At 46.0% G+C, this 12,539-nt stretch overlaps 8 non-coding genes across 8 annotated transcripts; all 8 read left to right on the forward strand.

Annotated features, from left to right (window-relative positions):
- The first annotated feature begins 602 nt into the window (after positions 1-602).
- Positions 603-675, forward strand: trnar-acg (transfer RNA arginine (anticodon ACG)). Its single transcript has one exon. It is a non-coding gene; the product is annotated as a tRNA-Arg (tRNA).
- A 907-nt stretch (positions 676-1,582) lies between these two features.
- trnav-aac (transfer RNA valine (anticodon AAC)) lies at positions 1,583-1,655 on the forward strand. Its single transcript has one exon. It is a non-coding gene; the product is annotated as a tRNA-Val (tRNA).
- Positions 1,656-3,565: 1,910 nt separating this feature from the next.
- Positions 3,566-3,638, forward strand: trnav-uac (transfer RNA valine (anticodon UAC)). The gene has a single exon. It is a non-coding gene; the product is annotated as a tRNA-Val (tRNA).
- A 1,454-nt stretch (positions 3,639-5,092) lies between these two features.
- On the forward strand, positions 5,093-5,165 carry trnar-acg (transfer RNA arginine (anticodon ACG)). Its single transcript has one exon. It is a non-coding gene; the product is annotated as a tRNA-Arg (tRNA).
- A 907-nt stretch (positions 5,166-6,072) lies between these two features.
- Positions 6,073-6,145, forward strand: trnav-uac (transfer RNA valine (anticodon UAC)). The gene has a single exon. It is a non-coding gene; the product is annotated as a tRNA-Val (tRNA).
- Positions 6,146-7,600: 1,455 nt separating this feature from the next.
- trnar-acg (transfer RNA arginine (anticodon ACG)) lies at positions 7,601-7,673 on the forward strand. Its single transcript has one exon. It is a non-coding gene; the product is annotated as a tRNA-Arg (tRNA).
- Positions 7,674-10,100: 2,427 nt separating this feature from the next.
- trnar-acg (transfer RNA arginine (anticodon ACG)) lies at positions 10,101-10,173 on the forward strand. Its single transcript has one exon. It is a non-coding gene; the product is annotated as a tRNA-Arg (tRNA).
- A 907-nt stretch (positions 10,174-11,080) lies between these two features.
- Positions 11,081-11,153, forward strand: trnav-uac (transfer RNA valine (anticodon UAC)). The gene has a single exon. It is a non-coding gene; the product is annotated as a tRNA-Val (tRNA).
- The last annotated feature ends 1,386 nt before the right edge of the window (positions 11,154-12,539 follow it).

Raw genomic sequence — 12,539 nt, forward strand, 5'->3', positions numbered from 1 at the left:
TGTGGATGGGGCGGGGTTGGCGTGCCCTATTGGGCCTCGATAGAGTGGTCAGCAATAGGTGGAAAATGACGAAAATGTCTCGGACAGAAAGAAAAAGGGAATGTAAATGAGGCTAACAAAGGTGCTGATAGTGGCGCCTCAAGAGATCAGAATGTGTTAATCGCAGAAAGTAAGCAGTGTGTCAGCGAACAATTGGCGACAGGGATCAGATTGCTCAAGTAGGATGGTATGGGCTGGGGGAGGGGGGCAATGCTGAGGGTAAAACATATCAATGCAAGGAATTAAAATAAGATGATGGATACAGATGGTGGAGGGGGAAGAAGCAGATGGTGGAGGGGGAAGAGAGGTTACACAGTCTGATGTTGTTGAACTGAATAAAATGAAACATACAGAGAGCTGCCTGAATCTACTGGAATAAGTCAATAGAAGTAAGTGAATATCCACACATAGACAAGCTTTTAGAAAATGTCTTGATTGTCTCGGGAACGTATTGGTTCCCTGCTGTGTGAGCTCAGCTTCTCAAAGGAAACCCAATGTGAATGAATCCCGCCGAATGCGCCACAGAGGCTCAACAAGGAATAGCAAAATGCATTCACCCGGCTGTGCCAGTGGCGCAATGGATAACGCGTCTGACTACGAATCAGGAGATTCCAGGTTCGACTCCTGGCTGGCTCGAAATTCGAACTTTTGGCGTGCGCTTTAACTCACTGGGTGGGACAGCTGATTCTTGATGCAGAGCAAAGTGAGCAGAACGTCTTCAATTCTCGTATCGAAAGTTGATCCGACATCTGCGGAAGATACTGGAACAACTCAGCGAGTCAGGCGGCATTTGTCGACAGGACAACACAGCTCGTCTTTCACCATCACTTTTCATTAAAACCGGGACGGGTTAGAAATGTCGGACGTTTTAACCAAGTCAAATCCCGGTGGGAGCAAACAGAATAACAGGAAAGCGCTCTGACAGGGTGCAAGTCAGGAGAGATTAAATGAGAAAAGGCCGAGGGTTCCCTGGCCACAGAGTGAGGTGAGCATCGAATGAGAGAATAATTACACCACAGTATGAGGCCATTCCAGCCGCTGTGTCTGTGCCAGCTCTCAGCAACTACCGCCCGGATACAAAGACGAAGTGGAAACAAGATTCAAACCCAAATCTGCGATGGTAGTACACACAGAATGGGGGCAGCATTTACAGTGTGAGACGGTTGCACACACTATGAGTGTGAAAGCTGTATTGAGCCCAGTGGAAAGATGCGCTGCTGTTCCTCGAGTGTTTGTTGAGCTTCTTTGGAACATTTCAGGAGGCCGAGGTCCGGGAGGTCAGCGTTAAGATGCAGCTCTCCAGTCAGTTCAATTCTCCACTTTGGCTCTGTGGATTAGTTGGGTCACGTCCCTGTGAAGTTAACGCAGATCATGTTAAGTTCGATCTAATTTCTACATCTCGTGGTTTTATATGTTGAAACATCTGTTTTTGAAAGAAACAGCAGTCGTCTTGTAATAAGTGGCCTAGCCTCTCAGCCTCACCATGCGAATCTGCAGCAACACAGTGAGGTTGCACATTGTACACGTCCGTTGATTGCCAGCTGTTTCTGTAGTGTAGTGGTTATCACATTCGCCTAACACGCGAAAAGTCCCCGGTTCGAAACCGGGCAGAAACATCTCGAACATCCAGTTTAGTCTGTTGCTGACTATTGCCGCAATCTCGTAACTGGTCTTCATCAACGAGGAATAGCAAAATGCATGCACCCGTCTGGTTGTGGTTATTTACGAAAGCCCTGCATTCTCAATTTAACTTCCACTTCAAGCAAAACATAACTTATCTTCAGGTCTGTAAAGTTCGATTCCTGATTGTTTTATAAGTTGAGACATCGGTTTTAAAGAAACGGCTGTCTTCTTGTAATAAGTGACATGGCCTCTCAGACGAACCATGAGAAGCTGCAGCAACACAGTGAGGTTGAACATTGCACAAGTCCAATGATTACTGCACCGCCAGCGGTTTCTGTAGTGTAGTGGTTAGCACATTCCCCTAACATGCGAAAGGTCCCCGGGGCCATACCAGGTAGAAACATCAAGTGCTTCTCATGTTGTGTGAGGAATGTTTGCACAAAGTACTTTTGTTCCCCCATCTCGTATGTTCGAGGATTATGAGATTTAGACTCTCATGAGCCACTAAAATAAATTCCACATTAAGTCACAAGCACTGAATTTTCGACAGGCAATGAGAAGAAAAGGACCTTCTTATTTTGGATATGCGGAGCTAGTTCATCCACAACAGAATTTCATGCATTTACTAATGCAGATACACCTACTTATTCACCATCTCAAACATGTCTAAATGAACGACAAATGCAACTTACTGCGGATGCTTCATTCTGAAACAAAAACAGAACATACTGGACAATCTCAGCAGGACTGACGGCCTCTGTGGAGCGAGATGGCAGCGGTCGTTCCGGGCCTGGGTGACTCTTTGTCAAAGCTGGAGAACTGGAAATGGGGTCAGATTCAGACAAATGTGGATGGGGCGGGGTTGGCGTGCCCTATTGGGCCTCGATAGAGTGGTCAGCAATAGGTGGAAAATGACGAAAATGTCTCGGACAGAAAGAAAAAGGGAATGTAAATGAGGCTAATCAAGGCTAAGAAAGTTGCTGATAGTGGCGCCTCAAGAGATCAGAATGTGTTAATAGCAGAACAAAGAAAACAGTGTGTCAGCGAACAATTGGCGACAGGGTTGCTCAAGTAGGATGGTATGGGCTGGGGGGAGGGGCGCAATGCTGAGGGTAAAACATACCAATGGAAGGAATGAAAATAACTTGATGGAAATAAACAGATGGTGGAGGGAGAAGAGAGATTACACAGTCTGATGTTGTTGAACTGAATAAAATGAAATATACAGAGGGCTGCCTGAATCAACTGGAATTAGTCAATAGAGGTAAGTGAATGTCATACCCCTAGACCAACGAGCCCCGGGAAAGTAACAGAAGCACGCTGTTATTGCCATCGAAAGTCGATCTAACATCTGCGGAAAATACTGGAACAACTCAGCGAGTCAGGCGGAATTTGTCGACAGGACAACAAAGCTTGTCTTTCACCATCACCTTTCATTAAAACCGGGACGGGTTAGAAATGTCGGACGTTTTAACCAAGTCAAATCCTGGTGGGAGCAAACAGAACAACAGGAAAGCGCTCTGACAGGGTGCAAGTCAGGAGAGATTAAATGAGAAAAGGCCTAGGGTTCCCTGGCCACAGAGTGAGGTGAGCATCGAATGAGAGAATAATTACACCACAGTATGAGGCCATTCCAGCCGCTGTGTCTGTGCCAGCTCTCAACAACTACCGCCCGGATACAAAGAAGAAGTGGAAACAAGATTCAAACCCAAATCTGCGATGGAAGGACACACAGAATGGGGGCAGCATTTACAGTGTGAGACTGTTGCACACACTATGAGTGTGAAAGCTGTAAGAAACAGCAGTCGTCTTGTAATAAGTGGCCTAGCCTCTCAGCCTCACCATGCGAATCTGCAGCAACACAGTGAGGTTGCACATTGTACACGTCCTTTGATTGCCAGCTGTTTCTGTAGTGTAGTGGTTATCACATTCGCCTTACACGCGAAAGGTCCCCGGTTCGAAACCGGGCAGAAACATCTCGAACTTCCAGTTTAGTCTGTTGCTGACTATTGCCGCAATCTCGTAACTGGTCTTCATCAACGAGGAATAGCAAAATGCTGCACCCGTCTGGTTGTGGTTATTTACGAAAGCCCTGCATTCTCAATTTAACTTCCACTTCAAGCAAAACATAACTTATCTTCAGGTCTGTAAAGTTCGATTCCTGATTGTTTTATAAGTTGAGACATCGGTTTTAAAGAAACGGCTGTCTTCTTGTAATAAGTGACATGGCCTCTCAGACGAACCATGAGAAGCTGCAGCAACACAGTGAGGTTGAACATTGCACAAGTCCAATGATTACTGCACCGCCAGCGGTTTCTGTAGTGTAGTGGTTAGCACATTCCCCTAACATGCGAAAGGTCCCCGGGGCCATACCAGGTAGAAACATCAAGTGCTTCTCATGTTGTGTGAGGAATGTTTGCACAAAGTACTTTTGTTCCCCCATCTCGTATGTTCGAGGATTATGAGGTTTAGTCTCTCATGAGCCACTGAAATAAATTCCACATTAAGTAACAAGCACTGAATTTTCGACAGGCAATGAGAAGAAAAGGACCTTCCTATTTTGGATATTCGGAGCTAGTTCATCCACAACAGAATTTCATGCATTTACAAATGCAGATAAACATACTTATTCACCATCTCAAACATGTCTAAATGAACGACAAATGCAACTTACTGCGGATGCTTCATTCTGAAACAAAAACAGAACATACTGGACAATCTCAGCAGGACTGACAGCCTCTGTGGAGCGAGATGGCAGCGGTCGTTCCGGGCCTGGGTGACTCTTTGTCAAAGCTGGAGAACTGGAAATGGGGTCAGATTCAGACTAATGTGGATGGGGCGGGGTTGGCGTGCCCTATTGGGCCTCGATAGAGTGGTCAGCAATAGGTGGAAAATGACGAAAATGTCTCGGACAGAAAGAAAAAGGGAATGTAAATGAGGCTAATCAAGGTGCTGATAGTGGCGCCTCAAGAGATCAGAATGTGTTAATCGCAGAAAGTAAGCAGTGTGTCAGCGAACAATTGGCGACAGGGATCAGATTGCTCAAGTAGGATGGTATGGGCTGGGGGAGGGGGGCAATGCTGAGGGTAAAACATATCAATGCAAGGAATTAAAATAAGATGATGGATACAGATGGTGGAGGGGGAAGAAGCAGATGGTGGAGGGGGAAGAGAGGTTACACAGTCTGATGTTGTTGAACTGAATAAAATGAAACATACAGAGAGCTGCCTGAATCTACTGGAATAAGTCAATAGAAGTAAGTGAATATCCACACATAGACAAGCTTTTAGAAAATGTCTTGATTGTCTCGGGAACGTATTGGTTCCCTGCTGTGTGAGCTCAGCTTCTCAAAGGAAACCCAATGTGAATGAATCCCGCCGAATGCGCCACAGAGGCTCAACAAGGAATAGCAAAATGCATGCACCCGGCTGGGCCAGTGGCGCAATGGATAACGCGTCTGACTACGAATCAGGAGATTCTAGGTTCGACTCCTGGCTGGCTCGGAATTCGAACTTTTGGCGTGCGCTTTAACTCACTGGGTGGGACAGCTGATTCTTGATGCAGAGCAAAGTGAGCAGAACGTCTTCAATTCTCGTATCGAAAGTTGATCCGACATCTGCGGAAGATACTGGAACAACTCAGCGAGTCAGGCGGCATTTGTCGACAGGACAACAAAGCACGTCTTTCACCATCACCTTTCATTAAAACCGGGGCGGGTTAGAAATGTCGGACGTTTTAACCAAGTCAAATCCCGGTGGGAGCAAACAGAATAACAGGAAAGCGCTCTGACAGGGTGCAAGTCAGGAGAGATTAAATGAGAAAAGGCCTAGGGTTCCCTGGCCACAGAGTGAGGTGAGCATCGAATGAGAGAATAATTACACCACAGTATGAGGCCATTCCAGCCGCTGTGTCTGTGCCAGCTCTCAGCAACTACCGCCCGGATACAAAGACGAAGTGGAAACAAGATTCAAACCCAAATCTGCGATGGTAGTACACACAGAATGGGGGCAGCATTTACAGTGTGAGACGGTTGCACACACTATGAGTGTGAAAGCTGTATTGAGCCCAGTGGAAAGATGCGCTGCTGTTCCTCGAGTGTTTGTTGAGCTTCTTTGGAACATTTCAGGAGGCCGAGGTCCGGGAGGTCAGCGTTAAGATGCAGCTCTCCAGTCAGTTCAATTCTCCACTTTGGCTCTGTGGATTAGTTGGGTCACGTCCCTGTGAAGTTAACGCAGATCATGTTAAGTTCGATCTAATTTCTACATCTCGTGGTTTTATATGTTGAAACATCTGTTTTTGAAAGAAACAGCAGTCGTCTTGTAATAAGTGGCCTAGCCTCTCAGCCTCACCATGCGAATCTGCAGCAACACAGTGAGGTTGCACATTGTACACGTCCGTTGATTGCCAGCTGTTTCTGTAGTGTAGTGGTTATCACATTCGCCTTACACGCGAAAGGTCCCCGGTTCGCAACCGGGCAGAAACATCTCGAACTTCCAGTTTAGTCTGTTGCTGACTATTGCCGCAATCTCGTAACTGGTCTTCATCAACGAGAAATAGCAAAATGCATGCACCCGTCTGGTTGTGGTTATTTACGAAAGCCCTGCATTCTCAATTTAACTTCCACTTCAAGCAAAACATAACTTATCTTCAGGTCTGTAAAGTTCGATTCCTGATTGTTTTATAAGTTGAGACATCGGTTTTAAAGAAACGGCTGTCTTCTTGTAATAAGTGACATGGCCTCTCAGACGAACCATGAGAAGCTGCAGCAACACAGTGAGGTTGAACATTGCACAAGTCCAATGATTACTGCACCGCCAGCGGTTTCTGTAGTGTAGTGGTTAGCACATTCCCCTAACATGCGAAAGGTCCCCGGGGCCATACCAGGTAGAAACATCAAGTGCTTCTCATGTTGTGTGAGGAATGTTTGCACAAAGTACTTTTGTTCCCCCATCTCGTATGTTCGAGGATTATGAGGTTTAGACTCTCATGAGCTACTAAAATAAATTCCACATTAAGTCACAAGCACTGAATTTTCGACAGGCAATGAGAAGAAAAGGACCTTCCTATTTTGGATATTCGGAGCTAGTTCATCCACAACAGAATTTCATGCATTTACAAATGCAGATAAACATACTTATTCACCATCTCAAACATGTCTAAATGAACGACAAATGCAACTTACTGCGGATGCTTCATTCTGAAACAAAAACAGAACATACTGGACAATCTCAGCAGGACTGACAGCCTCTGTGGAGCGAGATGGCAGCGGTCGTTCCGGGCCTGGGTGACTCTTTGTCAAAGCTGGAGAACTGGAAATGGGGTCAGATTCAGACTAATGTGGATGGGGCGGGGTTGGCGTGCCCTATTGGGCCTCGATAGAGTGGTCAGCAATAGGTGGAAAATGACGAAAATGTCTCGGACAGAAAGAAAAAGGGAATGTAAATGAGGCTAATCAAGGTGCTGATAGTGGCGCCTCAAGAGATCAGAATGTGTTAATCGCAGAAAGTAAGCAGTGTGTCAGCGAACAATTGGCGACAGGGATCAGATTGCTCAAGTAGGATGGTATGGGCTGGGGGAGGGGGGCAATGCTGAGGGTAAAACATATCAATGCAAGGAATTAAAATAAGATGATGGATACAGATGGTGGAGGGGGAAGAAGCAGATGGTGGAGGAGGAAGAGAGGTTACACAGTCTGATGTTGTTGAACTGAATAAAATGAAACATACAGAGAGCTGCCTGAATCTACTGGAATAAGTCAATAGAAGTAAGTGAATATCCACACATAGACAAGCTTTTAGAAAATGTCTTGATTGTCTCGGGAACGTATTGGTTCCCTGCTGTGTGAGCTCAGCTTCTCAAAGGAAACCCAATGTGAATGAATCCCGCCGAATGCGCCACAGAGGCTCAACAAGGAATAGCAAAATGCATGCACCCGGCTGGGCCAGTGGCGCAATGGATAACGCGTCTGACTACGAATCAGGAGATTCTAAGTTCGACTCCTGGCTGGCTCGGAATTCGAACTTTTGGCGTGCGCTTTAACTCACTGGGTGGGACAGCTGATTCTTGATGCAGAGCAAAGTGAGCAGAACGTCTTCAATTCTCGTATCGAAAGTTGATCCGACATCTGCGGAAGATACTGGAACAACTCAGCGAGTCAGGTGCCATTTGTCGACAGGACAACACAGCTCGTCTTTCACCATCACTTTTCATTAAAACCGGGACGGGTTAGAAATGTCGGACGTTTTAACCAAGTCAAATCCCGGTGGGAGCAAGCAGAATAACAGGAAAGCGCTCTGACAGGGTGCAAGTCAGGAGAGATTAAATGAGAAAAGGCCTAGGGTTCCCTGGCCACAGAGTGAGGTGAGCATCGAATGAGAGAATAATTACACCACAGTATGAGGCCATTCCAGCCGCTGTGTCTGTGCCAGCTCTCAGCAACTACCGCCCGGATACAAAGACGAAGTGGAAACAAGATTCAAACCCAAATCTGCGATGGTAGTACACACAGAATGGGGCAGCATTTACAGTGTGAGACGGTAGCACACACTATGAGTGTGAAAGCTGTATTGAGCCCAGTGGAAAGATGCGCTGCTGTTCCTCGAGTGTTTGTTGAGCTTCTTTGGAACATTTCAGGAGGCCGAGGTCCGGGAGGTCAGCGTTAAGATGCAGCTCTCCAGTCAGTTCAATTCTCCACTTTGGCTCTGTGGATTAGTTGGGTCACGTCCCTGTGAAGTTAACGCAGATCATGTTAAGTTCGATCTAATTTCTACATCTCGTGGTTTTATATGTTGAAACATCTGTTTTTGAAAGAAACAGCAGTCGTCTTGTAATAAGTGGCCTAGCCTCTCAGCCTCACCATGCGAATCTGCAGCAACACAGTGAGGTTGCACATTGTACACGTCCGTTGATTGCCAGCTGTTTCTGTAGTGTAGTGGTTATCACATTCGCCTAACACGCGAAAAGTTCGAAACCGGGCAGAAACATCTCGAACTTCCAGTTTAGTCTGTTGCTGACTATTGCCGCAATCTCGTAACTGGTCTTCATCAACGAGGAATAGCAAAATGCATGCACCCGTCTGGTTGTGGTTATTTACGAAAGCCCTGCATTCTCAATTTAACTTCCACTTCAAGCAAAACATAACTTATCTTCAGGTCTGTAAAGTTCGATTCCTGATTGTTTTATAAGTTGAGACATCGGTTTTAAAGAAACGGCTGTCTTCTTGTAATAAGTGACATGGCCTCTCAGACGAACCATGAGAAGCTGCAGCAACACAGTGAGGTTGAACATTGCACAAGTCCAATGATTACTGCACCGCCAGCGGTTTCTGTAGTGTAGTGGTTAGCACATTCCCCTAACATGCGAAAGGTCCCCGGGGCCATACCAGGTAGAAACATCAAGTGCTTCTCATGTTGTGTGAGGAATGTTTGCACAAAGTACTTTTGTTCCCCCATCTCGTATGTTCGAGGATTATGAGGTTTAGACTCTCATGAGCCACTAAAATAAATTCCACATTAAGTCACAAGCACTGAATTTTCGACAGGCAATGAGAAGAAAAGGACCTTCCTATTTTGGATATTCGGAGCTAGTTCATCCACAACAGAATTTCATGCATTTACAAATGCAGATAAACATACTTATTCACCATCTCAAACATGTCTAAATGAACGACAAATGCAACTTACTGCGGATGCTTCATTCTGAAACAAAAACAGAACATACTGGACAATCTCAGCAGGACTGACAGCCTCTGTGGAGCGAGATGGCAGCGGTCGTTCCGGGCCTGGGTGACTCTTTGTCAAAGCTGGAGAACTGGAAATGGGGTCAGATTCAGACTAATGTGGATGGGGCGGGGTTGGCGTGCCCTATTGGGCCTCGATAGAGTGGTCAGCAATAGGTGGAAAATGACGAAAATGTCTCGGACAGAAAGAAAAAGGGAATGTAAATGAGGCTAATCAAGGTGCTGATAGTGGCGCCTCAAGAGATCAGAATGTGTTAATCGCAGAAAGTAAGCAGTGTGTCAGCGAACAATTGGCGACAGGGATCAGATTGCTCAAGTAGGATGGTATGGGCTGGGGGAGGGGGGCAATGCTGAGGGTAAAACATATCAATGCAAGGAATTAAAATAAGATGATGGATACAGATGGTGGAGGGGGAAGAAGCAGATGGTGGAGGGGGAAGAGAGGTTACACAGTCTGATGTTGTTGAACTGAATAAAATGAAACATACAGAGAGCTGCCTGAATCTACTGGAATAAGTCAATAGAAGTAAGTGAATATCCACACATAGACAAGCTTTTAGAAAATGTCTTGATTGTCTCGGGAACGTATTCGTTCCCTGCTGTGTGAGCTCAGCTTCTCAAAGGAAACCCAATGTGAATGAATCCCGCCGAATGCGCCACAGAGGCTCAACAAGGAATAGCAAAAGACATTCACCCGGCTGGGCCAGTGGCGCAATGGATAACGCGTCTGACTACGAATCAGGAGATTCCAGATTCGACTCCTGGCTGGCTCGAAATTCGAACTTTTGGCGTGCGCTTTAACTCACTGGGTGGGACAGCTGATTCTTGATGCAGAGCAAAGTGAGCAGAACGTCTTCAATTCTCGTATCGAAAGTTGATCCGACATCTGCGGAAGATACTGGAACAACTCAGCGAGTCAGGCGGCATTTGTCGACAGGACAACAAAGCACGTCTTTCACCATCACCTTTCATTAAAACCGGGGCGGGTTAGAAATGTCGGACGTTTTAACCAAGTCAAATCCTGGTGGGAGCAAACAGAACAACAGGAAAGCGCTCTGACAGGGTGCAAGTCAGGAGAGATTAAATGAGAAAAGGCCTAGGGTTCCCTGTCCACAGAGTGAGGTGAGCATCGAATGAGAGAATAATTACACCACAGTATGAGGCCATTCTAGCCGCTGTGTCTGTGCCAGCTCTCAACAACTACCGCCCGGATACAAAGAAGAAGTGGAAACAAGATTCAAACCCAAATCTGCGATGGAAGTAAACACAGACTGGGGGCAGCATTTACAGTGTCAGACTGTTGCACACACTATGAGTGTGAAAGCTGTATTGAGCCCAGTGGAAAGATGCGCTGCTGTTCCTCGAGTGTTTGTTGAGCTTCTTTGGAACATTTGAGGAGGCCGAGGTCCGGGAGGTCAGCGTTAAGATGCAGCTCTCCAGTCAGTTCAATTCTCCACTTTGGCTCTGTGGATTAGATGCGTCACGTCCCTGTGAAGTTAACGCGGATCATGCTAAGTTCGATCTAATTTCTACATCTTGTGGTTTTATATGTTGAAACATCTGTTTTTGAAAGAAACAGCAGTCGTCTTGTAATAAGTGGCCTGGCCTCTCAGCCTCACCATGCGAATCTGCAGCAACACAGTGAGGTTGCACATTGTACACGTCCGTTGATTGCCAGCTGTTTCTGTAGTGTAGTGGTTATCACATTCGCCTTACACGCGAAAGGTCCCCGGTTCGAAACCGGGCAGAAACATCTCGAACTTCCAGTTTAGTCTGTTGCTGACTATTGCCGCAATCTCGTAACTGGTCTTCATCAACGAGGAATAGCAAAATGCATGCACCCGTCTGGTTGTGGTTATTTACGAAAGCCCTGCATTCTCAATTTAACTTCCACTTCAAGCAAAACATAACTTATCTTCAGGTCTGTAAAGTTCGATTCCTGATTGTTTTATAAGTTGAGACATCGGTTTTAAAGAAACGGCTGTCTTCTTGTAATAAGTGACATGGCCTCTCAGACGAACCATGAGAAGCTGCAGCAACACAGTGAGGTTGAACATTGCACAAGTCCAATGATTACTGCACCGCCAGCGGTTTCTGTAGTGTAGTGGTTAGCACATTCCCCTAACATGCGAAAGGTCCCCGGGGCCATACCAGGTAGAAACATCAAGTGCTTCTCATGTTGTGTGAGGAATGTTTGCACAAAGTACTTTTGTTCCCCCATCTCGTATGTTCGAGGATTATGAGGTTTAGACTCTCATGAGCCACTAAAATAAATTCCACATTAAGTCACAAGCACTGAATTTTCGACAGGCAATGAGAAGAAAAGGACCTTCCTATTTTGGATATTCGGAGCTAGTTCATCCACAACAGAATTTCATGCATTTACAAATGCAGATAAACATACTTATTCACCATCTCAAACATGTCTAAATGAACGACAAATGCAACTTACTGCGGATGCTTCATTCTGAAACAAAAACAGAACATACTGGACAATCTCAGCAGGACTGACAGCCTCTGTGGAGCGAGATGGCAGCGGTCGTTCCGGGCCTGGGTGACTCTTTGTCAAAGCTGGAGAACTGGAAATGGGGTCAGATTCAGACTAATGTGGATGGGGCGGGGTTGGCGTGCCCTATTGGGCCTCGATAGAGTGGTCAGCAATAGGTGGAAAATGACGAAAATGTCTCGGACAGAAAGAAAAAGGGAATGTAAATGAGGCTAATCAAGGTGCTGATAGTGGCGCCTCAAGAGATCAGAATGTGTTAATCGCAGAAAGTAAGCAGTGTGTCAGCGAACAATTGGCGACAGGGATCAGATTGCTCAAGTAGGATGGTATGGGCTGGGGGAGGGGGGCAATGCTGAGGGTAAAACATATCAATGCAAGGAATTAAAATAAGATGATGGATACAGATGGTGGAGGGGGAAGAAGCAGATGGTGGAGGGGGAAGAGAGGTTACACAGTCTGATGTTGTTGAACTGAATAAAATGAAACATACAGAGAGCTGCCTGAATCTACTGGAATAAGTCAATAGAAGTAAGTGAATATCCACACATAGACAAGCTTTTAGAAAATGTCTTGATTGTCTCGGGAACGTATTGGTTCCCTGCTGTGTGAGCTCAGCTTCTCAAAGGAAACCCA

This window comes from Scyliorhinus torazame, chromosome 5, assembly GCF_047496885.1.
Source record: "Scyliorhinus torazame isolate Kashiwa2021f chromosome 5, sScyTor2.1, whole genome shotgun sequence".
Taxonomy (NCBI): Eukaryota; Metazoa; Chordata; class Chondrichthyes; order Carcharhiniformes; family Scyliorhinidae; genus Scyliorhinus; species Scyliorhinus torazame.